Raw genomic sequence first — 15,602 nt, 5'->3', positions numbered from 1 at the left:
CCTGAGAAACCCAGGGACACACGCTAGGAGCCGAGCTGCCCCTAGTGGTACAGTCTCTGACTTCGTCCTCCAAGACACCTTTCAAAATCCTCCAGCGGCCCGCTGGTTGGATGCAGGTGCCCCTCCTTACAGTTGCCCTCTTCAGTCAGCTTTCAGTCACGCCACCTTGCATTTCAAACCGACTAATTCCACACCATGGAGGGGGGGCAATTATTTTCAAGCCCAGAGTGGTGTAAGCGGCTCGAATATCCTATTAGCCAGGGAGCTGTATGCACCCCCACGCGTCGACTGGACTCCTTCCCCACCACGAAGGGGAGGAAGTCGTCCTCATCGCTATAGCGATCCGAGTGACTATGATGTTTCGGATGACTCTGACGACCCGTGGTCATACCGACACCAACGCTTGCGCATCCGACAACTCGAGTCCCTCGCAAGGGACATAGAACGCTTTGACCCAAATAATCGAGATTCAAACATCGACAATTATCTTAGGGAAATTGAGCACTGCCTGGTTGACTTGCCTAATGCTTCATCGCGTGAAAAACTCAAGCTTATATGGAAGACCACAGTAAGGAGTGTCCATGCGTTCATGGAAACGCTACCGACTGGTACACGAAACCGCTACTCAGCTCTGTGTAAAGCCTTACGCGAGGAGTATTCACTGTATATCGACGAAGCCTCCGTGACCATAGCTGCTTTCGCCATCACCCAGAGGAAGCACGAGCCTCCGCGTGAGTATTATAGACGCCTGAGAACCACGTACTTCCAAGGAAGTAACGCACCAGGTCTGGAGGAGGAACGAGCTTTCAAGTCTCTTTTCCTTCACAACCTCCACGAGTGCGTGCGATATGACGTCACAATGCACTGCAGAATGGACAACCCCACCATGCAGGAAATCAGAAAGTACGCGCAACTGGCATGGGAGACACGCGTGCGCCCTGCCCGAGGGCACAAAGGCGATGCTAGAGCCCTGGGGATCCAAGCCTCATATGCAGACCTAGCGCTTGAAGGCAACGAAATGCCTCGTGTTAAGGTGAACGCTAGAACAGGACCCCAGAGGCACCGATCACCCCGCCAGCAGGGTAGGCAACAGAACCAGGGGGGTGGTGACCAGACACATCCCCAGGGTCACGGCAGGCCTAAACAACAAAACGTTCGCCGGCCGAAAGGAAATACGCAGTTCGAACGAAAACCCAAACAAGAAGGTGAGTGGGTAGGCAAGGTTTCAAATCCCCTCAGAGAACAAGATTTGAGAGAGAAAATGGAGGACATAAGGAGATGCTTGACTGAGTTAGTAACTAAGCTTGACATGCTCCGTTGTTCACCAGGTCCGTCGACCTCCTCAAAGGAACACGGCACTGAAACCCCGTTAGTATGACTAGACGATGTACCCCCTCCCGTTAACGCCAAAGCTTACTTTGTAGGTCGGGAAAAGGGGAACAGTGTCCAAGTTGCTCCCCAAAACAGTCACTCCTAACATGCCACACCCTCCTTTTCTGACCTTCTTGGGCGATCTGTACCGTAAGGGCAACGCCTGGCACATGGATCATTCAGCTCCCACGCACTACTCAACACCGGTTCCGAAATAGTCTAATGGGTTCCAACACCTTCGCAGAGGTGGCTAGAGCAAAGCTCTCCCTTGGCAAACCCTTATAGACAGAGACCTGCAATGTAAGCATCACAAGCTACAAGCAAGATAGGTTTTCTATCACAAAACGGACCTGGATTGGCACCTTTCAAGGGATGATGCTAATAGACCCTGTTTACATATGTCCCATTAATACGGAACCACTGTTAGTTGGCCAGGACCTACTGAACCGATTGGCTCTGCTCATTGACTGCCGTCGTGGACACATGTGGGCTCAGGTTGACATACCAAGACCACTTGGTCCAGAAAACAGTTCGCTTGCTTCAGATGCACACGTCGCCATCGTCCAAAAATCCAGCAGAGACGACGACTCCAATAAGTACAATTACAGGGCCTGGGTAAAACCCTTCAGGGTACTATAGTCACTGTAAATTTGCACTCCGTTCTTATCAATAACACTTTGCATGCTTTAGGGACTTTGTCAGAGAAAAAAACTTATGCGTGTATCGTTAGAGATCTAATGCAGGACCTCAGGGAAATTAGCTCCTCAGTCAACAGTCTGAGTGGTGGAAGGATTCCAGTTTACCTAGTCTCCCTAGACCTTGTCGAACAAATCCTTAGATCTGCTACTATCTCCATTGTGCAACCTTCACAGATACACATGGCATATAGTTTGGCATTGAAATTCCAATCCATGTAAATCCTCAGAACCTCAAAATAGGATTTATCCTCAATCTACCATCATAGGCAGAATATATATAGACTAAAATCTGTATTTAATGTTGGTTTTCAGAGAGGTAATGCACACATTCACCTCAAAACACCACCAACACTCGCCGACCATGATGAGGACCCCTCGCTCTACCTTATCTCTAACCTAAACATGTGTACTAAGACAAAGTACATTCATTGGGTTTGTCAAAATGCAACCCCTTTGTTAGAGAGGTGACTAACTACCTCCCTGAACAAGTGTCATGGTAGCATGTCCATCAAAGATGAAGGAACAGAGACAAAGGTAGAGCGAGCAGGCAATCGCTGGCTCGTTAACACCAGCCACCGAAGTCATACGACTGCCATGATACAGCCACTAAACTAAGGCTACCAAACCAAACGGTGTTCTTAATGGTTCCCCAAAGAGCCACCATGCACATTGACGATATTGTCCCCCATCATCTCAACGTCGACAAATATGACGCAGAAATTGAGATCATGGACGCATTTAGAGGTCACAGCCTCACCGTTGATGACACCCTTCAACAGCAGCTTCAGGCTGAAGGGATGAAATTAGTGAAGTTCAGTCTCAAACCGACTGGCTTGACCACTATATTTCATAGTCACATAAGCAGATCATCATCTTACCGAGAACACCCTATCAGTTTGGTTGCCCTCTGGCTCCTCCTTAGTGGTTGGATCATCATCGCAATTATTGCACACGCCATGTACAGGTACATTCAACACCTACAGGCCAGACTGGACTCACTTCTCATACAGCCGCGTTTTACACACCAGTCTGAGCCCATCCCACAGGTTAACCCCATCATTTCCAAGGATAAGCCTTTTAACCTTTAACCTTCCTTTCCTCTAACATTTTGTTCCTAGTAACCAATGTCAGGTTCTACTTTGATTTTGTGTTATGACCAAAGAACAACAAAGGACTGTGTTATGGTTAATGCTGTGCCTTCCAATAACTTGAAATGTTTATGTGTGATGAATGTAGTTTTAGAATTAGCTAGAAGTTCTATGCCCAGATGTGCCTCAATCTCTGTCCAGACGATAAAGCCTCAGTGAACTCTAACGAACTGTATGGACTGTGCAACCATTTCTCTTTCCTATCAGGAATACATGGATGGCGTAACCCACAGGTTACTGTGAACCGACAAGAACTGTTCGGCCCTTCAGTTGCTCTAAAGATGCTGGACAACAACCAGTTGTCAATAAGGTATGTTACTGTTGGGCCTCATGTATTCAGATAGAAGACAAAGGCAGGCCTAATACAGTCGTAAAAACCTAACTCAAGCCCCCACCTTCCAAGTTGTAAATCTTACTGATAAAAATCGTGCCAAAATCAAACAAAGGGAGTCCAAAACAGACTACAAATCCATGAAGCCTTGCTCACTAAAGGATCGAACTCTCAACTCCTATTGGATGAGGCACACAACAGAACGTCCCTCAAACCATGACATCATCAGGAGTAGAAATACCTCTGAAATGCTTCCAAGATTCGCTTCCAGCGACTTTGTTTGCAGCGTGTGGACGCAGCTCTTCGCTGCTGTCAGGTGCAACCTTGTGGCACAAGGAAGTAACGTCCGACTTGAAACTGTGGCCATACAATCTCCATCTCACTGGACGCAAGCCTCAAGGAACCGGGTCAGAGTTAAAGGACGGAGGAAAACACATTCTACCTGTGTCCTCATGCGATTCAAGTAAGAGGTTTACGTCTGGGCAGAGATAGAATATTATAGTGTGTTATTCTTGTGTTTCAAGGTTTTTGCTTGTACAGTTTACGGACCACCATGTCCACTCATTATTAATACTCAGGGTATTAATTATCACGAATTTGTTTTGCTGTATTGTGGTCCAACCAAATTGGATTGTTGTGCAATTTCGCCATCGCGGGTGAGACAGTAACTGAGTTCATCCATTAAAGAGTCAAATAACGCAGGACTTTTACGAGCCGTCCACCGCGTCTCTGAGTGATAAACACAGCTGCTTTCTCTCCCACTATCGTGAAATCGGCTTTAGGGCTGTCACTTAATCATCTCTCTCTCTCTCTTTCTCGTACTAACCACACACCCACACACACACACACACACACACACACCTTATGTGTTATGGGATTATTTTATTTCCATATCTAATCATATCACTGTTTAGTTTGTAGTTGTAAGTCGGAAGTTTATTGACTGCATTGTATTAATTATTAATTGATATTACTGCATAAATAAACTTTGTTTATATTACAAAGAGAAGTGTTTTGGTTTGTTTTGCATATGCCTGTGTCATGCTGACGGGATGTCAGTGCTCGGATTCAAACCTTCATTCATTGTTTTTTTTTCCCAAAAATGGATATTCTTCGGATGTCGATTTTCCTAAGAAAACAATCTAATATTGAGACTGTTTTATTATCTGGTTATTAGTCCCTAATTCCAGGGTGGTGCCCCGCCAGTGTTAATCCTTATTAATATTCTATTGATTTTTGATAATTGATAATTATCTTTGATTGTTGAATTTGAATGATCAATAAGCTAGTGTTAATTTGAATGTTTCATCGATGTTAACAATTAACGATTATCTTTGATAATTGTTGATTTAAAGGATTAAAAAAAGCTAACATTGATTCTCATCAATGTTCTATTGATTTTAATAATTAATAATTATCTTTGATAATTATTAATTATTGCTAATAACCAAACTTGCTCCTAAACGTAGCACACTACATTTACTGGAGCCCCATATGAGGTTTTAATGAGTTAGATCCAATTGATTAATTTAAATATTAATTAATAACTACAGAAATAATTATTAATTATTTCTGATAGTAACACTGATCTAAACAACCAGTAAAGCCCTACATTACTCCATGAATCACTTCCTAAATCAATCTTTTACAATAGAGAGCTGTTCATCCGTGATGTCAATTTGTAGGCAAACCCTGAAATGTATTTGCCATGGGTTCCCTCAGGATTTTTCTATGCGTTTTTATAATCGCCTAAAATACAGAGTCTGGGGCAAAATGAAATTTGAGTGCCCAATACATCACACATAAATCTCTGAACCCTCAACTAAAATTCTTGGATCTTAACACACCACCAAAAAACATGGGTTGTGTCCCCATCTTCTGATTGGCATCACCAGCAGGTGGGTGTGTCTTTAAGACCAAGCCTGGGGAGGTCATGTGTCACCATGCAATGGGCAGACGTGTGAGCGGTGAGCTCTGTGCACTTTGCTAAATTTTGAATTATTTTCATGTTATAATCTGGTGAATTTTGATACACCCAGTTACACATTTGCTCTTTGATGCAAAACATGGCAAAGAAGTCAAAATCCTTGGGCTCTGGAGACATTAAAAGACACTTACGTGTTCAGGATGAAAGCCCCGACAGACCTACAGACCGGGGACTCGATTTGGATGGCGCGGCGGGAGAAGGAATCTAGCATCAGTTGTCCAACATATCGGTGATGTTGACGAAGATTCATGCTGACTTGGAGGATCTCGCTGTAATACGTCGATCGATTATGGCAATGGAAACAAAATTAGTGAGTTTGTTACAAGAGTGACTGATGTTGAGAAACGAATCAATTTTTTGGAATCTTCGGAGAGGGAATTAACCGCTAATCCGCCTACAACCAAAGCTGATTTGGAACATCTCCTTGAAAAGCTTGAAGATATTGAGAATAGAAGCCGCAGGAATAACGTTCGAATTGTTGGAATTCCTGAGCATGAGGAGGGCAGAGATATGGTGAAATTCCAAGAGGAGCTTTTCCCGAGTCTGCTCGACAAGCTGGGAATCGAGCGAGCTCACAGAGTCCCAGCTCACAGATCTGCTGAGGGAAACAAGCCCCGACCGATTCTGGCCAGATTTCTGAGATCATCCGATAAAGATCTTGTGTTGCGCCAGGCGAGGAGCAAAGGGAAGCTTTCTTGGAAGAACCATAATATTTTCTTGTTCCCGGACTTTGCGAACTCGACAAGAGAGAAACGCGATCGGTTCAAGGAATGTAAGAAACTCTTACATCAGCGAAAGATCACTTTTGCTCTAATGTTTCCGGCCAATATGAGAATAGAAACGAAGGTCAGTCGCAAAGTATTTACATGTCCAAATCAGGCAATGTCTTTTATTGAATCAATGTCTGAGTAAACCATTGGATGTTTCTCATGTGAGTGGGTCGACTCGCTGTACTTACTCTTGAGGAAGCTGGGTGTCATTTTGGTTTCTTTTTGCTTTTTGCATTGGCTCCGCCTAGCAGCTGGAGCTTGTTTTGTGAATAACACTTTTCCTTAAAGAAATTTTGTTATATAATTTTGCCTCAAAAATTTGTGAGGCAAAATTAGCAATCCGATGGCAAAGTTGTCGTGGGGGCTCGAGGGTGTTCATGGACCTTTTGAGTTTAAAGGGATTGTCGCCGGTTTGCGCTTTCTTGTGTGGGGTTAATGCGCACGTTTTTCTTTTTTCTGTTTGTATTGTTTGGGGGGAAGTTCGGGGTTTGATTGTTTCACTAATGGGGAATGTGGTCTGTATAGTTTTGTTTTTGACACACAGTTTATTTTTTCTACTTTATCAAAATGTCAAATGTAAATATAAATGTACTATCTCTCTCCACATGGAATGTAAATGGGTTGGGGCACCCCATAAAAAGAAGGAAGGTTATTACTTTTCTTAAACGAAAGAAATATGATATAGTGTTTCTTCAAGAAACACATCTCTGCCCGCAGGAAGCTGAAAAATTTGGGAAGATATGGGGTTGATATCCAAATCCCTCATTTCATCTGTTGTTGATTGCTCAATTGGAAACATTTTAGTCTCAGATCACGCCCTGGTGAGTTTAGAGGTGTTGCCACATATAGAGAAAAATAAATCATATAGTTGCGCCTTAATGTATCCCTTTTGCAAAATCCTGATTTCCAACAAATGTAAAGACTGAAAGCAATGTTTATATGGAGACCAACTGGTCCTCAGTATCCTCTGTGGGCATGGCTTGGGAGGCACTTAAGGCGGTTCTTAGGGGTCGGATCATACAGTATGCCTCATTCTTCAAAAAATCCAAAGCACAAGAACCTGTGGAGTTGGAAGGAAATATTAAAAGTGCAAAGGCAGAGCTGAAGCACTGTATGTCAGCTGATGGCCTCAGAGAATTGACCTGATTGAAATATAGATATAATACTATTTTGTTGAAGAAAGTGGAGTTTTGGTTATTCAGGGCAAGACAGTCATACTTTAGTTGGGTGACAAAGCAGGGAAGCTTTTGGCTAGATATATAAAGCAGAGAGAGTCTTTTTCTACCATTCCTTCAGTGAAATCTGCTGGTGGTGAAATTTTTACTTCAGCCATTGATATTAATTATGCCTTTAAAGTATTCTATATTGATCTTTATAGTTCCATGTCTTCGTCTACTGATGAAGATATTAGAAACTTTGTGAAACCATTAGATCTTCCTAAACTGACGACTGAGCAAAAAAACTCTCTTGATTCTGAGATAACCTTGGAGGAGCTTGACGAGGTAATTAAGTCCATACCTACTGGCAAAGCTCCGAGGCCAGATGGTTTTGCCACAGAAATTTTGAGATCCTATGCTACAGAACTGGCTCCACTTTTGCTAGAAGTTTATACTGATTCATTAAAGAATGGAAAGCTTCCTCAAACCATGACACAAGCATAGATCAGTCTGATTCTGAAAAAGGACAAAGATCCAAGCGAGTGTAAAAGTATTGTCAAAAATGTTTACTAATTGATTAAGTTATGACATCACTTATACATATAGATCAGGTGGGGTTTATTCGGGGCCATAGCTCTTCCGATAACATCAGGCATCTCATCAATATCATGTGGTCAGTAGTGAATGATCAATCTCCGATCGCTGCCATCTCACTTGATGCCGAAAAAGGCATTTGATATGGTAGAATGGGATTATCTTTTTAAGATTTTGGAAATGTATGGGTTCAGAAGTACATTTATTGGTTGGATTAAGTTACTTTATAGACACCCTGTAGCAGCGGTACAAACAAATGGATTAATTTCAGATTATTTTACTCTGAGTACGGGCACTCAGCAGGGCTGCCCTCTTTCCCCATTATTGTTCTGTCTTGCCCTGGAACCATTAGCAGCCGCGATAAGAAAGGAGGATGATTTTCCAGGGGTGGAGGCGGGAGGTGTGGCGCATAAGATTCTGCTTTACGCAGATCATATTTTATTATTTGTCTCTGAACCTACTAGATCTATGCCTTGCCTCCACAGAATTATTCATTCCTTTTCCAAGTTCTCAGGATACAAAGTCAATTGGGCTAAATCCAAAGCTTTGGCTCTGACAGCGTACTGCCCAGTAACGGCTTTCCAGCCGGGTGCCTTCCAGTGGCCCAAACAGGGATTAAGTATTTGGGGATTTTATTCCCAGCAAATTTGTCTGATTTAGTTAGTGTTAATTTTGACCCTTTAATAAAAAGTTTTTCGAGGGATGTGAGCAGGTGGGCTTCATTACATTTATCAATGATTAGGAAGGTTAATGTTATTAAAATGAATTGTGTTCCAAAATTTAACTACCTGCTACAATCTCTCCCTGTAGATGTCCCCCTCTCTTATTTCAAGGAATTTGATAGCATAGCGAAGTCCTTCATTTGGAATGGTAAACATCCCTGATTGCATTTTAATAAGTTACATAGGCCGATAGACAAAGGAGGGCTAGGCCTACACAAGATTTTGTTTTATTACTATGCGTTCAGTCTCAGAAATTTGGCTCATTGGTCACTTCCACCTGAGAGAGCCCCTCCCTGGTTTGTTGTTGAGCAGGCAGTTCTTGCCCCTATTTCGCCATTGCAAAGCATCTCTATCAAATTAAGTTAAGTTATACCCCGTTATTTCGCATTTACACTCGGTATGGACTAGGGTGTCCAGATTGTTTAAATTGGACACTTATTTAAATGTTGCCTCGAGCATGTGGCAGAGTCCAAGACTGTGTATTGGCGGGTCTCCTTTCTGCTGGCCAGAGTGTATTGTGAGGGGGGTTGCTGCACTCGGTGACCTATATGAAAGTGGTGTTTTGAGATCGTTTGAAAGTTTGGTCCAACATTTTGGGATCCCCAGACCTCAGTTTTATAGGTATTTACAACTGTACCACCTGCTTTGTACTATTTTTGGGAGTAGCACACATCCCCCTAAGGAGGCAGATGCTTTGGGAGAGGTGATTGCGGCTTTTGTAAAAGGTCATGAGGCATCAGTGTATAACTCCCTGTTAATTCAGAGTATGGGGGACGGAGCCTTAACTTCTCTCGAGAGTATGGGAGAAAGATTTCAACTTGGCATTGGAGGAAGGAATGTGGGCTAAGATTCTTAAAAATGTTAAGTCTGCATCTAGGGATGCAAGGGTGCGTCTTATACAATTAAATATTTTGCATAGATTTTATTGGACCCCCTCTAGACTGTATAGGCTTGGTCTTAAAGACACATCCACCTGCTGGAGATGGCAATCGGAGGATGGAGACATGACCCATGTTTTTTGGTGGTGTGTCGAGATCCAGAAATTCTGGTCGAAGGTTCAGAATTTTGTGTGTGACGTGGTGGGCACTCAGGTTTTGTTTTGCCCCAGACTTTGTGTTCTGGGCGATGGGGCGGTCATCGATGTGGGGGATGGCCATATAGAGAACTGGGTTCTGACATGTGTGATGATTGCCAGGCAGGTTATTTTGAGGGGTTGGAGGTCAGCTGGTGCGCCCCCATATCCGGAGTGGTGCACGGAGGTGGGGAGGGTGGCAGCTTATGAGGAGGCGTCATCGGGAAGATTGGATGGCTTGGATAAGTTTATTCGGAAATGGGGCAGGTATTTGGAGTTTTTGGAGGGCTCTCAGGTGGGGTGTGGAGAGAGTAGTGTATTATAGTTAGTATGATTATTATGTGTGTGTATGTATGTGTGTGTATATATATATATATATATATATATATATGTATATGTATTTGTGTTTGTATATGTATGTATGTATATATGTATATATTTTTTTATATATATGTATATATGTGTGTCGGTTGGATTTTTATTTCTATATATTTTCTTATGTTTGACCACAGGGTTGTTTTTTGAGGGAGCGGGGTCGGGGAGGGGGGGTTGTGGGGTTTAAATGTTGATTTTTATATATATATATATAGCTAGTGTATGATTTAATAAAACATTTTAATTACAAAAAGACCAAGCCTATACAATCTAGAGGGGGTTCAATAGAATCGATGTAAAATCTTAAACTGCAAAAGGCACACCCTTGCATCTCTAGATGTAGACTTGACATTTTTTTGGAATCCTAGCCCACCCTCCCTCCTCTAATACCAAGTTTAAATTTTTCTCCCATAATCTCTTGAGAGATTAGCAGGAAGTAATACATTGATGCCTCATGGCCTTTTCATCACTCCCAGAATATCTGCCGCTTTAGGGGGGTGTATGCTACTCCTAAAAATAGTACAAAGCAGGTGGCGCAGCTGTAAATACCTACAAACTTGAGACCTGGGAATCCCAAAATGTTGAACCATTTTTTCAAAGGATCTCAGCACTCCACTCTCATATAGGTCACCGAGCATATTAACCTCCCTCACAATCCACTCTGTCCTGCAGAAAGGGGACTTATTAATACATAACTTTGGGTTCAGCCATATGCTCAAAGCAACATTTAAATAAATGTCCGAATTAAACACTCTGGACACTTTTGTCCATACCGCGTGCAAATGCGAGATAACGGGGTGTAACTTAACTTTTCCAGTTAGTTTGATAGAAAGGCTTTGCAATGGCAAAATAGGGGCAAGAACTTCCTGTTCAATACAAAACCAGGGAGGGGCTCTCTCAGGTGGAAGCGACCAATGAGCCAAATTTCTGAGACTGAATGCATAATAATAAAGCAAAATCTTGGGTAGGCCTAGCCCACCTTTATCAATCAGCCTATGTAACTTACTGAAATGTAATCTGGGATGTTTACTATTCCAAATGAAGGACTTCACTATGCTATCAAATTGCTTGAAATAAGGGAGGGGGACATCTATAGGGAGAGATTGTAGCAGGTAGTTGAAATTTGGAATGCAATTCATTTTAATAACATTAACCTTCTCAGTTATACATAAATGTAATGAAGCCCACCTGCCCACATCGATCAAAAACCTTTTTATTAAAGGGTCAAAATTAGCTCTAACTAAATCACACAGATTTGCTGGGAATAAAATACCCAAATACTTAATGCCCTGTCTGGGCCACTGGAAGGTGCCCGGCTGAAAAGCCATTACGCTGTCAGAGCCAAAGCTTTGGATTTAGACCAATTAACTCTGTATCCTGAGAATTTAGAAAAATAATTAATAATTCTGTGGAGGCAAGGCACAGATCTAGCAGGGTCGGAGACGAATAATAAAATATTATCTGCATAAAGCAAAAGCTTATGCGCCTCACCTCCCGCCATCACCCATGGAAATCATCCTTCTTTCTTATTGCAGCTGCTAATGGTTCCAGGGCAAGACAGAACAATAATGGGGAGAGAGGGAAACCCTGCTGGGTCCCCCTATCCAGAGTAAAATAATCTGAAATTAATCCATTTGTTTGTACAGCTACTACAGTGTGTCTATAAAGTAACTTAATCCATCCAATAAAAGTATTCCTGAACCAGAACATTTCCAAAATCTTAAAAAGTGAATCCCATTCTACCATACCAAATGCCTTTTCTGCATCAAGTGAGATGGCAGCGACCGGAGTCTGATCATTCGCCACTGACCACATGATATTGATGAAGCTAAATGTTATCAGAAGAGCTACGGCCTCGAATAAACCCACCTGATCTATGTGTATAAGAGATGTCACTTGTTTACTTAATCGGTTTGCCAAAATTTTAGACAATATTTTAACATCTAGCTGGATCAGGGAAATTGGACGGTGACTCTTACACTCTTTTGGATCTTTGTCCTTTTTAAGAATCAGACTGATCCAGGCTTGTATCATGGTTGGCAGAAGCTTTCCATTCCTTAATGATTCCGTATAAACTTCTAGCAAAAGTGGAGCCAGTTTTGTAGCATAAGATCTAAAAAAATCAGCGGCAAAGCCGTCTGGCCCTGGAGACTTGCCTGTAGGCAAGGCCTTAATTACCTCGCCCTCCTCCAAGGTTATCTCAAAATCAAGACATTTTTTTTTTTGCTCAGTCATCAGTTTAGGAAGTTCTAATGGTTCCACAAAGTTTCTAATATCCTCATCAATAGACGAAGACATGGAACTATAAAGATCAAGATAGAATTCTTGAAAAGCATTTGTAATATCAGCAGATTTCACTGAGGGAATGGTTGAAAAAGACTCTCTCTGTTTTATATTTCTATCAGGAAGACTTGCGGACTTGAGTGAAATTCAAGATGACATTTATTTGATGAATATAAAACAGAAAATGTAATGTCTCTCTTTGGCATTAGCCCCGTCTGGCGGTCTGAAGAAGTTGTACATGGAACCGTCATGTCCTTCTGGAAAATAGGAGGCAGGGGTGAGGAGCCTACCCCAAAAGAGAGAGAAAGTAGAATACTACCCCCAAAAGAGAAGATCTAGTCAGGTACAAACCAGGTCTTGTGTTAGGCGTTTATTCTGGAGAAGAGGGGAAAAAAGAGAGAGATGTGAACACCTAGATTTGACATGGTGCGTGATATCTCTGGCATGGTTGTGCAATACCTTTGCAATAGGAAAAGCCTTTTTTTCTCCTTGATTTTTTTTTTTTTTTTTTTTTTAGTTTTTTTTTTTATCCTTGTCCTTGAGTGCGATTTTGGACTCTCCGTCGAGGAGCCCCTGGTTGTACAGAAACTTTGCCAAAGACAAACAATGTGGTATGAGGCCCTACATTAGGCCAGTGTTGTTGTGCAGTATCTTTGTTGAAAGATAAACAACATTTGATTATGAAAACCCTCTGATGAGGGAAGAGTTGTTAGAGATATCTTTGCCGAAAGGTGAACAATGTAGCGTAAAGCCATACGATAATGGCGATGTTGCGTGCAATCCCTTCGTTGAAAGAAAACAACATTTGATTATGAACCCTCTGGTGAGGGTGGACATTGTTTGATGGTTATCTTTGCCGAAAGTTGAACAGCATATATAAAGCCATACGATAATGCCGATGTTGTCCTGCAATACCCTGTTGAAAGTTATCCCATGATAGTGTGAGCTTTCCGGCGAGGGCGAGCTGGCTTGTGCAATACCAATGCAAAGAAAATCATGCTTGAGATTATGGAAGACCAGTTTTAGAGTAGCGGTGAGGTGGTTTCCGAACCAGTAGTGCGACATGGGGGCTAGGGATGGAGTGATGAATAGGGGAGGAAATTTTAGATGTCTAGTGTGAAAGCAAAAAGGAAATTAACACGCACACTGGGAGATCAGAGTGGAAAATAGAGGAGTACTGTGTGATTGGCAGAAGGAGGAATAGTGAGCCCAGGCAGAGTTGTAGGAAGTGAGTGTGGACCGGGCAAGTTCTGCATGAGAGTTGGAGCGGAAATTAAATGGGGTAGTAAGGAGGGGCTTAATCCAGCAACTCCAGGCGGGCTGCCATGTGCCTTTTACTGAGGAGTGGCTTCTGTCTGGCCACTCTACCATTACAGGCCTGATTGGTGGAGTGCTGCAGAGATGGTTGTTCTTCTGGAAGGTTCTCCTCTCTCCACAGAGAAACACTGGAGCTCTGTCAGAGTGACAATTGGGTTCTTGGTCACCTCCCTGACTAAGGCCCTTCTCCCTCGATCACTCAGTTTGGCCGGGCGGCTAGCTCTAGGAAGAGTCCTGGTGGTTCCAAACTTCTTCTATTTATGGATGATAGAGGCCACTGTGCTCATTGGGACCTTCAGTGCTGCAGAAAGTTTTATGTACCCTTCCCCAGATCTGTGCATTGATACAATCATGTCTTTGAGGTCTACAGACAATTCCTTGGACTTCATGGCTTGGTTTGTGCTCTGACATACACTGTTAACTGTGGGACCTTATATAGACAGGTGTGTGCCTTTCCAAATCATGTCCAATCAACTGAATTTACCACAGGTGGACTCCAATCAAGTTGTAGGAACATCTCAAGAATGATCAGTGGAAACAGGATGCACCTGAGCTCAATTTTGAGTGTCATGGCAAAGGCTGTGAATACATATGTACATGTGAATTTTTTTGTTTTTTATTTTTAATAAATTTGCAAAGATTTCAAACAAACTTCTTTCATGTTGTCATTATGGGGTATTGTTTGTAGAATTTTGAGGAAAATAATTAATTTAATCCATTTTGGAATAAGGCTGTAACATAACAAAATGTGGAAAAAGTGAAGCGCTGTGAATACTTTCCGGATGCACTGTATATATATATATATATATATATATATATATATATATATATATATATATATATATATATATATATCACACACACACACATACAATGATCAGAAATCACAATTAAACAACCCCTTTAGCAATTTTCCAGTGACTATGTGGAGTGTGTAAAATGCCAGGAAAACATGACATTTTGACTAGACCTACTTTGCACACAGTGGCCAAATACCAGAAATGCATAACACAGTTTACTAGGTATGTAAGTACAAAGACCGCAAATGTGGGTATTAGGACAGGCCATATATTTGGAAGTGCTCGAAACGCTGCACACCTAAGCAAGGAAAGACTCAAGACAAAAACAGCTTCAATAACACGATGCTTTTGGAAATTACTGTCATACATTTTCTACAATTTCCTAAATACAAAGTTCTAAATCTTTACAGAACATCCATCTGTCCATTTATTCATCCACCCATCTGTCCATCCATCCATCCATCCATCCATCTGTCCATCCGTCCATCCATCCATCTGTCCATCCGTCCATCCATCCATCTGTCCATCTATTCATCTGTCCATCTGTCCATCCATCTATCTGAACATCCATCAACCCATTCGTTCATCCATCCACCCATCCGTTCATCCATCCACCCATCCATCCATCCATCCATCCATTTGTCCATCCATTCGTCCATCCATCCATTCACCCATCCGTCTATCCATCCATTTGTCCATCCATTTGTCCGTCCATCCATCCATCCATTCACCCATCCATCTGTCCATCCATCCGTCTTTTTTACACACACTTTTCCTATGTAGGTTCACAGGCATGCTGGAGCCTATTTCAGATGTCTCAGGGTGAGGGCAGGTAAACACCCTGAATTGGTGATATTTTGAACTTAAAAAATATCAGTAAGACTTTCTATGATTTTATGAGTTTGTTTATATATGTTGTTGTTGTTGTTGTTAAAGTAAGTTTTGTTGTACTAATACTAATAATTAATATTTAGTTT

The sequence above is a fragment of the Myxocyprinus asiaticus genome, chromosome 16, assembly GCF_019703515.2.
Source record: "Myxocyprinus asiaticus isolate MX2 ecotype Aquarium Trade chromosome 16, UBuf_Myxa_2, whole genome shotgun sequence".
NCBI lineage: Eukaryota > Metazoa > Chordata > Actinopteri > Cypriniformes > Catostomidae > Myxocyprinus > Myxocyprinus asiaticus.
The sequence above is the reverse complement of the archived record's forward strand: the minus strand, read 5'-3'. Positions refer to the sequence as shown.